Here is a 13,070-nt window from a genome sequence, read left to right as displayed (position 1 = left end):
TTCGACCACTTTTTCCTTCCCTTTATCGGATTTAGTTCCCCTTTGCTCTTGAGCTTAATTAAACAAATAAATTGATTTAATCATTTGAGCATCGAAAAGAGGAACACAAGGAACTTAGCCCATATTTATACATTAGACATTAAAGTCACATACATGTGAAATCATGCATCAACTCAACATATTAGCCAATATTCATCTTAGCCGAATTTTCTAAGTTAAGATAAAGCCATCAATATGTTTACCTATGGCCGAACATACAAATCAACCTATGTACTCATTCATGTGGTCGAGTATACATATTCCAATATGATTTCATTTCCATTTCGTTTAACACTTAACTTTTACCACATATCAAATAACCCATTTCTTTATTCATGTGGCCAATTATATTCGGTCATGCATACACACATAAAATCAATTTGGAGACTCTATCAATCCAACATACATTCGGCAATAGTCCATAATTCTCTCTCTTGGCCATTCATTTCCCACTTAACAAAGCTTCCATTCGAACTCATTTGTGAGTATCAATTAACTTAAGCTATCTTTTAAACCTTTATTTATCACTTCATGCCAAACCAAAGACCACATTCGGCACTTTCATCCACCATTCTACCAAGCATGTAATATTCAACTACAACCAACTCACAATCGGCCCTAGTTCATAACAAGGTAGCCGAATTCTTTTTATGGTTCCAACACTCATCTATCATCATTCACCTAACTTTAACATGAAACAACAAAACTCACCATTATTAGCTACCATAGTCGAAAACCTTACTCAATCCAAAAATCAAAATTTCATCATGGGTTACAAAAAAATAACTTGATATCTCACTCAAGATCAATTAAAATTTCAAGAACTAATATGAACACCTTACCTTAATATTGACCTAAGATGACCGATGGCTTCACTCTCTTCTTCCTCCTTTCAATTCGGCCAAGAAGAACCAAAGAACACAACTTGTTTTCATCACCAAATGCTCTTGTTCCCTTTTTTTTCTTTAGATTCGGCTAGGAAGAAACATGTATGATGATCTTTTTTTTTTCTTTCATCATTTTCCTTTTTCCATTTCTTTATTACTAACTTTTTATTTTGTTATTCCTCCCATGATGCACCAACATAACATGTCTATGACATGTTTTGCCCATCACACCTTGTCCACCCTATTTGTCATGGCCGGCCACTACTAAATGGGGGGGAAATTGACATGCAAGTCCCCCCTTTTTCTTACATGCACTAATAGATCCTTATGCTTTGACCTATCACATTTCAAAATTTTCTCACATAAGTCCTATTTACTAAAATTCACCTACAATTAAACAAAATTCAAATATGAAATTTTCACACATGCATATATACATATAATAAGCATCAAATATGACAGCTAATTATTTTTATGACTCGGTTTAGCGGTCCCGAAACCACTTCCCGACTAGGGTCAATTTTGGGCTGTCACAAATATGCTTTCCTCTAACCGAATACATGCAACACCAATCTCCTTCCTATGGCCGAATATGCATGTCTATGTTGGGGCCGATTGCAACACTTAATACATTCTACAATTATGGTCACTTGTATTGACTAAACACCATTTTGTTTCAAGTTCAAAACTTGGCTAATACACACATATATACACTAGTAAAGCATCCTCTCCCTTTCCATCAATTTAACACATGCATTACTCATTAATATACAAAAATTATATTCGGCCTTAGCACACAACTTGCTAGCCGATTCTTCTCCATCTAGCAACCAATGCACGTATGTGCTCACTCAAAAATGCTAAAAAGAAGATTCAAGAATCATCAATCCACCATCACATGCATCATTAACAAGCTTCATATTTAGCATGCAATGGCATTAACACAAAATCCACCTAGGCCGAATATCATCCCCATGACATAGCAAAGATTTGAACCATGGGCTAATTAGAACTCAAGCTAGCAACTAAAAACATGCATGAATCTCATGGCACAACCTCAAACATACCTTAATCTAGATACAAGTATGGCCAAACCTCCTCCTAATCCTCTTCCAAACCAAACATGAAGCAAGAACTCCTTCCTCCTTCTTTAGAATTTTCGGCCAAAAGAAGATGAAAAAGGATGAACAAAATTTTTTTCTTTTCTTTTCTTTACCTCACGGCAAAAGGGGGCATGGATGAGACCATTCTTTTTTTTCATCACTCCTCCCTTTCATTATTTAATTACCATGCTCATTATTTTATTGTTTCCACCCATGATGCACCAACACAACATGTCTATGACATGTCTTGCCCATCACACTTGGTCTACCATACTTGTCATGGCCGGCCACTACTAATAGAGGGGGGAAAATTGACATGCAAGTCCCCCCTTTTTCAACATGCACTAATAGGTCCTTATGCTTTGACCTATCACATTTCAAAATTTTCTCACATCAGTCCTATTTACTAAAACTCACATGCAATCGACTAAATCAAAGCTTGAAATTTTCACACATTCATAATTACATATTCTAGACAATAAATATCACATTCAAACATTTCGGTGACTCGGTTTAGCGGTCCCGAAACCACTTCCCGACTAGGGTCAATTTTGGGCTGTCACAAATAAGGTGAAGCTTAGGATATACATAGGAACAGCAAGAGGACGATACTTCAACCACAACCGAGGAGATGGCTGAAAACAAAGAAAATCCGCTACCTCCTACAATTACTGTTAATCAGAATCCTGCTCCACACACTATGTATGATTATGCTGAACGTTCCTTAACAGGAACTGAATCGAGCATAGTTAGACCTGCTGTAGTTGCAAATACTTTTGAACCAAAACCTAACACAATTCAAATGATACAACAATTTGTTCAGTTTGATGGTTTGCAGGACGAAGATCCCAACGCTCACTTGGCAAGCTTTTTGGAACTATGTGATACATTTAAAATTAATGGCGTTTTTTATGAAACCATTCGCCTTCGGTTATTCCCTTTTTCATTAAGAAACAAAGCTAAGCAGTGGTTGAATTCGTTACCACGGGGGTCAATCACTACTAGGGAACAAATGACCGAAAAGTTTTTATTAAAATATTTTTCGCTGGCTAAAACGGCTAAATTACATAATGATATCTCTTCTTTTCTACAGATGGATTTAGAAACACTCTACGATGCATGGGAGAGATACAAGGACCTCTTGAAAAGATGCCCTCACCATGGGTTACCACTCTGGCTACAGGTCCAAATGTTTCACAATGGCCTGAACCCTTCGACTCGGCAGATTATTAACGCAGCCGCTGGTGGAACTATCACTAATAAGACACCTGAGGTGGCTTACAAATTTATTGAGGAGATGTCACTGAATAACTATCAGTGGCAAGTTATGAGGAGAAAGCCGACGAAAGCAGCCGGTGTTTTCAACCTCGATGCGGTTACTATGCTATCTAACCAAGTAGAACTCTTAAATAAAAAGATTGATGGTTTGTGTGGTTCTTCACAGGTACATCCAGTGATGAGGTGCGATTTGAATGGAGGAAGAGCATGCACAGAATATCAACCCTTCAACCCTAGCATCGAGGAGGAACAAGTCCAATATATCGGTAACGATAACTCTAGACCCCAAAATAACCCGTATAGTAACACTTATAATGCAGGTTGGAAGAACCATCCCAATTTCTTGTGAGACGGTCAAGGAAATCAAAGGCCACAACATCCTCCGGGTTTTTAACAACTAACTTACCAGCAGGAAAAGAAGCCAAACCTTGAAGAGATGTTAACAAAATTCATCTCGGTGTCAGAAACTCGTTTCCAGAATACCGAGATAGCCCTCAAGAAACAACAAGCATCAATCCAAGGGCTCGAACCTCAGATAGGCCAACTCGCCAAACTGATTTCTGAACGACCATAAGGTAGTCTACCGAGTAACACTGAATCTAACCCAAGGGAGCAAATCAATACAATTACCATTCAATATGCGGAAGGGTTAGTTGCACCTGAACCAGAACAGAGGCAAGAAACTGGGGTAAGTAAAGGTAAGGGTGAGATGGACCACAATGACCAGAAACCGGTAAGTAAAGAATACAAACCTCGTGTACCATACCCAAACGCGGCAAGGAAAGACCGCACAGAAGAACAATTCAGTAAATTCCTTAAATTATTAAAAAAATTACATATTAACTTACCGTCTATTAAAGCTCTTTCGCAGATGCCAAACACAGTCAAATTCTTAAAGGAGCTTTTAACAAATAAACGAAAGTTGGATGAGACGTCGCATGCGGAGTTGAATGCAGTTTGCTCAGCCATTCAACAGAATAAGCTACCCAACAAATTGAAAGATCCAAGGAGTTTTAGGATTCCTTGTTTAATTGGTAGTTTAGATGTTCATAATGCATTAGCTGACCTAGGGGCAAACATTAATGTTATGCCTTATAAAATGTTTAAACAGCTAGGTCTTGGAAAACCCAAACAAACTAGGATGAGCATTCAATTGGCTGATAAAACCATTAGATTTCCTAGGGGTGTCATTGAAGATGTTCTTGTTAAGATCGATAAATTTATATACCTAGTAGACTTTGCTGTTCTAGACATGGAAGAGGACAATAACGCACCTTTAATTTTAGGACGGCCCTTTTTAGCGACTGCTAGAACCATTATTGATGTTGGTACAGGTGAACTCATACTTTGTGTGGGAGACAAAACAATCACCCTTCAAGCTCGAAATTCGAGTAACACATCAAAAATTGAAGGTGGTTGTATAAATCATTCTGCTAGTACTGATTATGTGGGGAAACCCTCTGTACAGGAAACAGTTACGAAGAACGCATATGAGCCATGTTCAAACAACAAAAAAGGACCTATCTATGAAGAACGAAGGCTACAAATTGATGAGCTAGATGAATGGAGGACACAAAAATCGAGAACACCCGATAAATTAAAACCGAGCCAAGACGAGCTCAATACCTCACCAAATAACTTAAGGTTGGAGACAAAGTACTACTAGATGCAGCAGATCCTCACATTACCACTCCTAAACCTAATGAAGAAATTCCTCTTACGGTACTCAGTATTTTCACATATGGTACAGTCGAGGTAATTCATCCCAAATTCAATACTTTTAAGGTAAACAATACTCGTCTTAAACCTTATGCTAATAAAGTTGATAGTAGGGATGAGGAGTGTCCACTCCTCGCACCACCTTGACCATGCAGAAGAGAGGTAAGCCCAGCTTAAAAATATTAATAAGCACTTCTCGTGAGGCAACCTGAGCACTAACAGTGTTAATTTCTTTAAATTTTAGTTTTTAACATCTAACATACTAACCGAATCATGGAACGCAGGCTTTCTAAAGACCACACGGCCAGGTACACTGGCGTGCATTAGGCTGTGTGAAAATAGGGCAAGATTTTTTCCCCAACACGGGATGCGATAAGTTGCCATGGCTGTGTGACATGGCCGTGGGAAAAATAGCCAAAACAACACGGGCATGAGACACGCCTGTGCCATCCACCCGTGGTCGACACTGTCAAAATGATCACGGGCGTAGACATATGTACACGGGCGTGGGAGGAGTGAATGAAGCAAGACATGGCCGTGTGCACCCACACGCCCAAGCAACACGGGCGTGGGTCGAATGTCAGACGCACCTATTTAAAAATCGCAAAACACACGGGCAAAAATTAGGGCACACAGGGGTGTCCCATAGCCGTGTGTCCCAAAATCTATATAAACCCCTAACTATTCATCATCTCCCTCCCCAAAAATCCCTAACCCTAGCCGCTGCAACTCCACACGCCCTACCCCCGTGCCCGTGCACCGCCTACAACACCGATTTTGACTCCTCAAGCTCCTTCCTTTTGCGTTTGTTTACTCTTTTCTCTCTATTTTCTTCAAATATGTTGCTTATTTCATGATTTCTATGCTCTATTGAACTATTTTGAATGAATATTCATAGTTAGAATATTAAAATACTCATGCTTGTTTTATAAAAATTTTGTCATTTTAGTTACTACATTATGCTATACTCTTTCATTTTTCCTTGTTCCCATGAAAGTTATGCTTACCCACATGCATTCATTCATTATTCTCATAATCCTATAACTTGATATTTAGTTGCTTTAGTTTGTATCATCTAGTACGTAAATCTCATGAAATATTCATATTTAGTCTTGATTTTCCATACTATACTTGAGGCATATTGGTTGAACTTTGATTTTTCAATAAAGGTACAATGTCGTCCTCACGTGGTAAGAAGACCACTATTCCTGCCTCAAAGAAGAGGAAAGGAACAATGTCATCCTCAGGTCCTACCATGGAGATTAGGCACCCATTCCTCTAGGTTCCCTTGGGACCCCAAGAGGAATTATATCAGATATTATGGGCTCGACCCCTAGGTGTGGGTCGCAGCATTGACTAGGCCGCACTCGAACAGATTTAATTGGCTGACGCGGTCTGAGCCCTCCTGACGACTGACCTATGGGGGTCTTCTTTGAGATCGTCGAGCTGACATATCTTGAGTTCACATTGGAACTCTGCTCGACGTTCCATCTTCAAACCTTCATGACCAACTTTGACGATCCTGGAACGGTCCAGTTCCGCCTCGATGGTCTAGTACGCCAATTGAGCGTACCCAAATTCAGGATTGCATAGGCTGTACATGAAGGAGTTCATGGACGACAATGAACTCGACACCTTCCACCACCACATCCACTACTCCCCTTCAAAATGCTGGAGGGACTTCGTCCCTGCCCCGACCACCTACGATCCTAGTCGCTCCAAGGCATCAGCTCTCATTCCATCCTTGAAGTATCTACACCCCATCTTGGCTCACACTCTGAGAGAGAGACGAGAGAGCACCGGCATCGTCACCACCCACGACGCCTATTTCTTATAGAGTATGGCGAATGGGCACGTCATTGACCTCGCCTACTTTATTTCCCTCACCATTCACCACCAGACGAAGTGGCAAAGGAGAGGGGTCATTTCCATCGGGCCCTATGTGACTCGATTGGCTCGGCACTTTGTGCTCCTCAACACAACAGCACAATCATCCTCCCTCACTCTCATTAGCCGAATGTCCCCACATGGCATCTCGAGCATGCTAAGTATGAGGATGATCGAGAAATGACGTAGCACATACCCTCCTCAATACTGCCTCGCCCAGTCCATCGAGGAAGAGGACCCAGAAGACATTACTGATGATGTCCCTCCACGTCACGAGGATCCACCGACTCAGCCACCACCTCCTCATCATCCAGTTCATACGGCGACTTCATATTCTGACATCTCTGAGCGCCTTACACAATTTGAGCAGAAGTGTTTTCAGCATTTTGATCACATTGATGCTACACTTCACCAGATTTGTCAGCACCTTCACATCTCATCGCCACCCCTACCTCGCGAACCATCTAGTGATGAAGATGTTTGAAAATTTTTATTTATTATTTTATGTTTTTACTTTTATTCTATTTTAATACTACTTTTTATTTTTCTTTAAGCTTATTTTTATTAGGTTTTATAATTATTATTTTACAATTTTTAATTTTGGCTATTTCAATACAAGTAATTATGCTTCTTTATATTCCCTAAAAAGTTCCTGATTCTATCATAATTATAAAGAGCTCCAAAGCTCATTATCGCATAGGAACTAAAAACTACACTGGGAAAGGTTCTCCACGACTATCATGTCCTACTCGACCACGACCATAGCTACCACTAGATATAATATTCTTTTGGCGCAGGATTTATGGATTAATGAACCTCTACCACCACCGGAGTATCCTCCTCCACTCTCATCATTGCTTTGGCCGATTACTCTCCATCACTCCAATTCAAGGAGTTCATTCATCATTTAGGAAGTTTCACTTCTCTTCCTATCTTATGATTATTTTTATCAATATATCTATCTTTGTACATTGAGGGCAATGTATATCTTAAGTGTGGGGGGGTCTTTTATATCATCATTAGAAATCCCTGAATTGTGTCTTATTCTCACGTGAATCACTCATATCACTATTAGAATGAATGTTAATTAATTTATGGTTTTTATTGATATGTCTAGAATTAAAACATAGCCATTTATGCATTGATTATTTAAACTTTAAGACATTAGGGAATCAAGCATGATAAGTTAATTTTTGAAGAATTAAAAACTTTTAGGTTGTTTCTCTAAGTTTAAGTATTATCTTGAGTTGAAATTCACAAGTTTGAACATCAAAAAGCAATAATTTTTGTGAGATCTTGAGCCTTTAGAGCATATTTTACTCCTTTGATGCTCAATTTTATTATGAGTGCGTCAGTATTGATTTGTTATTCTAGAACTTGTTTGATTATGCATGTCAAGACCACACCATTTGATTAGATATGTCAATATGATAAAGGCACTTAGGTTTAACCCACTCACTCCACAAAAGCCTACCTTCATAATTAACCCTTAGTGAACCCCTTTGAGCCTAACAAGTCATTAATTGATTTACCCTCAATATTAACCCATAACCTATTATTGTTGAAATCCCCTAATTTGATCCCTATTTTTGTCGAGATTTGATTTGAACTAATTGCTTAGCTATGTTTTGCTCTTCTATGTATTTGATTTGTTCTTAAAAAAAAGAGTACTTCAATACATATTAGTTGTAATTCATCATTTTTGAGCTGAAGTGTCAATTCCATATTCTGAGAAGAAGTTCACTTGTATTCAACTGATGACTTGTCATTTTTCTAGCTAGGTAATTTTTCAATTCAATCTTGATTCTAACCTTTTCTTTCATCTTGTGAAAACACCCCCTAACCAAAGCCACGTTACAAACCTTTAAAAAGACCTTTTTTATTGATGTATCAGCTCATTGTATAGTGGTGGAGATTTGATTTTCAAGCAAGCCTATGGTAATAACTTTTCATATTGACTAATGAGTGCCTTTATTGATGTCCTTAAACACCTTGAGTGATTTGAGTAAATCTTTAGTGAGGATGTTAAACTTTGCGATATTTTGATCAAAGGTAATCACTTAGATAAGGGGAGACACCTATGTTTTCGTGATAAAATGCTCAACTTTAAATGTTTGAAACTCTAACGTACTTTTAGCTGAATTTTCAATGTATGAATACTTATGGATTATTTTGAGATATTATTGATAGGGATTATAAATTGAGAAGAATTTATTTTGATTGTGAGTTGAGGATTTTGCTTGAGGACAAGAAAATGCTTAAGTGTGGGGGTATTTGATAAACCGTAATTTATACATATTTTTATCCCATGCTTAGCACATTTATGGATGGTTTCTCCTTAGAATTGGTGAATTCGATGCTCCTAATCCTTTAATTTCATGTTTTATACTTAGGTAAGCATAGGAGAGTAAAAAGAGCGAGAAACGGGCCGAAAATGGAAAAAATAGACCCACGTGGGAAATCAACACGGCCTAGACTTTCTTACACAGGCGTGTCACATGGCCATGTCCCTTTGGCAAGATTGAAGCACGACTTACACGGGTATATTACACTCCCGTGCTTGTTTAACAGCCTTGACCACGGGCTGGAGTAATCGCACACGGGCGTGTCCCTGCCGAGCCCAAGTATAACCCTATTAGGAAAAGGCCAATTTTGGGGGCTCTTAGGCATTCTAAAGCCTATTTAAACACCTAAGGAGGTACTTAGGAGAGGAACGCAGAGTAGGAAGCAAGAAATTACTCAAGGAAAGCCGATTGATCCATCTCAGAAGCTGGATTCATCATCAAGACTGGAGATCTCCCTTTAAGTTCCTTCAAGAGTTTTTGGGTTTTCTTATATTTTTTTATCTTTATGCTTTTGAGATGTTTTCTTTCATAAGTATGAACTAAACCCCCTAAATACCTAAGGGGAATGAAACCTAAGACGGATCTTGTTATTATTATTTTAATTGTATGATAAATATTTGATTTGTTCTTAATTATATGTTCTTAATTATATGTTCTTAATTCTTATTTTAATATTCCAGGATATTGATTCAAGTTAACGCTCTTATTCAGAGGAGGAATAGACCCTGTCTAAGAGTAAATTTGTGGTAATTAAGTGGAGTTGATTGCGCGCTTAGAGATAGGGTGACAAGATTTTGCCCGATTAGGGTGAAACCTAGTAGGGGAATCCATAGATCGAGTTAATGCAATTCTAGGGTGTTAATTAGAAAGAGATTTCAATTATTCAACCTAGGGTTAAACGTTATTAGTCTCGAGAGAGATAATAATATAACTTAAGGATTTCTGTGATAACCCGAATTAGGGCCTAATCGGAATAGTGGTTTTGGGACCACAAATCTGAGATAGAAATAATTATTTTATGATTATTTTAAGGTCTATGATATGATTTCATGATTGTGTGAAAATTTCGTGGAGAAATTCTATGTATAAAGTGTTTAATTTGAAGTTAGGGACTAAATTGAATAAGTTGCAAAACTTGCATTCTAGAAGTTTCTAGTATGAAATTGCTTTGAAATATTAATTAGGAGGTCTTAAATAGAATTTGACCAATTTCTAAGTTTATGGACAAAAATTGGACATGGATGGAATTTTTGAAAGTTTAGTAAGGAAGGGCATTTTGGTCATTTGGATATTAAATGAAATAAAATGGAAAAAAATAACACAAAAATGATCATCTTCTCCATAAGTTGCTGGCGAATTTTGCTCTCCACCATAGCTAGGGTTTCAACGCTTTTAAGCCTTGATTGTAAGTGATTTCTATGCTCGTTTTTAATGTTCTTTACATTTTTGAAATCCTCGTAACTCGGTTTACCTATTTCTACCAATATTTTGAGCTAGGGTTTATATTTAAAATTTTACCCATGGATGATATGTATGAATTTTGATGTTTTATGGTAGAATATGAAGTTTGAGATTGCATTAAACAACTTTTACTAAGTGATTTTTCGTAAAAACGAGTAAAATGACATAATCGGTAAAAAATACCTAATATTTATAAGTACATGTTAGAGTGTAAATTTGATGTTGCTATAGAAGGGAAAAATGATCAACATGTCATAAAACATAAGAAAATAGGATGAGGTTTAATTTATGAGCCTTGGGCCAAAAGTGTAAATATGTGAAAGTTTAGGGGCAAAATGGTAATTTTGCCAAAGCTCGTACTAGGGGCTGTTTTGATGAATGTGCATATTAAATAAATTAATTTGGTATTATAGATCAAGAGAAAAGAGATTCGAGTCGAGATCAAGGGAAAAATAAAGTTTACAAGGAATAGGCTCAACTATTCTCATTTTGTATCGAGGTAAGTTCATATGTAAATATTGCAATATAACCGTTATTTTAAATCATTTAATGTTATTTATACGACATTATGATTGTTATCATGTAATTCTATGCTTTGTGGTCATTGTTGGACAACATGCAAAAATTTCATGAATTATGTGAAAAATGTGAAAGACTACCGAAGTATCGTCATTGGTATTCCAAGGAGAATGGTAAAGGAGTACAAACGAGAAAAATCTTGTTGAACCTTAGGAATAGATTAGGATATTTGGGCATCTGAACTCGTTGATTTGAGTCCGAGTTCACTTATGGATGCGAATGTCCGAGCTCGTTGAGTTGAGTCCAAGTTCGTGAGACGTAACTAGGCATCCGAACTTGTTGAGTTGAGTCCAAGTTCACTTATGGATGCGAACGCCCGAGCTCATTGAGTTGAGTCCGAGTTCACTTATGGGCGGGTTACATGGTAGCTTAGCTACATATGTGGCACTTATGTGCAAACTTTCCATGTATCCTAGTTATATTCCGATGTGTTCAACAGGTAAAATTCTAGTGAAATGGAAGAATACTCAAGATGCAAGTGACGTATAGGTAAGTGTTGTGGAATGGGCACTTTGGATAGGTATGTACTTAACCCTCGGGTTGAGACTTGATACGACAACAATAATATGGTAAGATGACGAATGATGAATAGAAATGTGATATATGTTTTGGTGATATTATGCTAATGTTGGTTGGTATAATTGCTTTGTTAAGTTATTTGTTATTTGCATGTGGACTTACTAAGCATCTATGCTTACTCCCTCGTTTCATTCTTTATAGTTTTGACAAGTCAATTTGGAGATCGGGACGGTCGGATGCACTCTCACACTATCACTGGACAATCGCAGTATAATGACTTGTAATTTTTGGAAATATGGCATGTATAGCATTCCAATCATTTTGTGTGTATAATCTTACGATATGGCCCATGGATGGAATGGAAATGTTTGAGAATGATTAGCTATTGGAATGGCTAATCAAATTTATATATGATAACATGTATGCTTTATGTCTTAACTAAACCATGAAAATCCTTGGAAAGGTAAAATTGGCCACAAAACAAAATCAGACAGCAACAGTGACGTGAATTTGAAAAATCACTAAAAATAGTAGAAATGGAATTAAATGATGAATAAGTTATGGAATCGAATCTTGATGAGTCTATTTTCATATGGAAGAAATGAAACAGCTAAATAAGTTATATTTTATGATATATTTAAGTATTAGTGAAACAGGGTCAGAGCAATCTCTGAATCACCTATTCTGTATTTAAAAATTTACCATAAATTGTACAAAAACAATTATGAGTTTTACCTTACATTTATGAAATCCTTATTGAGTCTATTTTTATGAGAAACAATAGTCATTGAAACTTTTTACAGGGAGATATCTGATTCGTAATACACAGGGGTTAGAGTAGCCAAACCCTAATATAGGGGAGACTTCAACTAATAAACTGTACTAATTGGCCTAACAAAAAATTCTAGAAAAAAATTAATAAGTAGAAATATGAGTCTGGTTTCAGGGAAAATTTACGAAATTGAATTTTGAGTTTCGTAACTCGAGATATGGATTTTTTTAGCAATTGTGATGTAGTTAGCCAGCTTGTTTGGAAATTCTAAAATAAATTGTTTGAGCTGTTTAATTAATGAATTAAGTTCGTTAAGACCTCGTGCTCGACTCTGGAAATGGTCTCAGGTACGGCGGCATTACAATTTCTACGGATCAAGTCAAATAAATAAATCGTCTGATTCAGAGTCAAATAACAAGTGAAGTCTAGGTGGATTTTTCCTTAGGTATTGTCTCAATCAATTGAATTTTCCCAAAAGTAT

The 13,070-nt window shown here is 37.2% G+C and overlaps 1 non-coding gene across 1 annotated transcript; it reads right to left on the bottom strand.

Annotated features, from left to right (window-relative positions):
• Positions 1 to 3,090: 3,090 nt before the first annotated feature.
• On the bottom strand, positions 3,091 to 3,196 carry LOC121203995 (small nucleolar RNA R71). Its single transcript, XR_005898922.1, has one exon. It is a non-coding gene; the product is annotated as a small nucleolar RNA R71 (small nucleolar RNA).
• Positions 3,197 to 13,070: the final 9,874 nt, after the last annotated feature.

Source organism: Gossypium hirsutum, chromosome A07 (genome assembly GCF_007990345.1).
Source record: "Gossypium hirsutum isolate 1008001.06 chromosome A07, Gossypium_hirsutum_v2.1, whole genome shotgun sequence".
In the NCBI taxonomy this organism is placed as follows: domain Eukaryota; kingdom Viridiplantae; phylum Streptophyta; class Magnoliopsida; order Malvales; family Malvaceae; genus Gossypium; species Gossypium hirsutum.
Note: the sequence above shows the minus strand (reverse complement) of the source record. Positions and strands in the feature narration are given on the sequence as shown.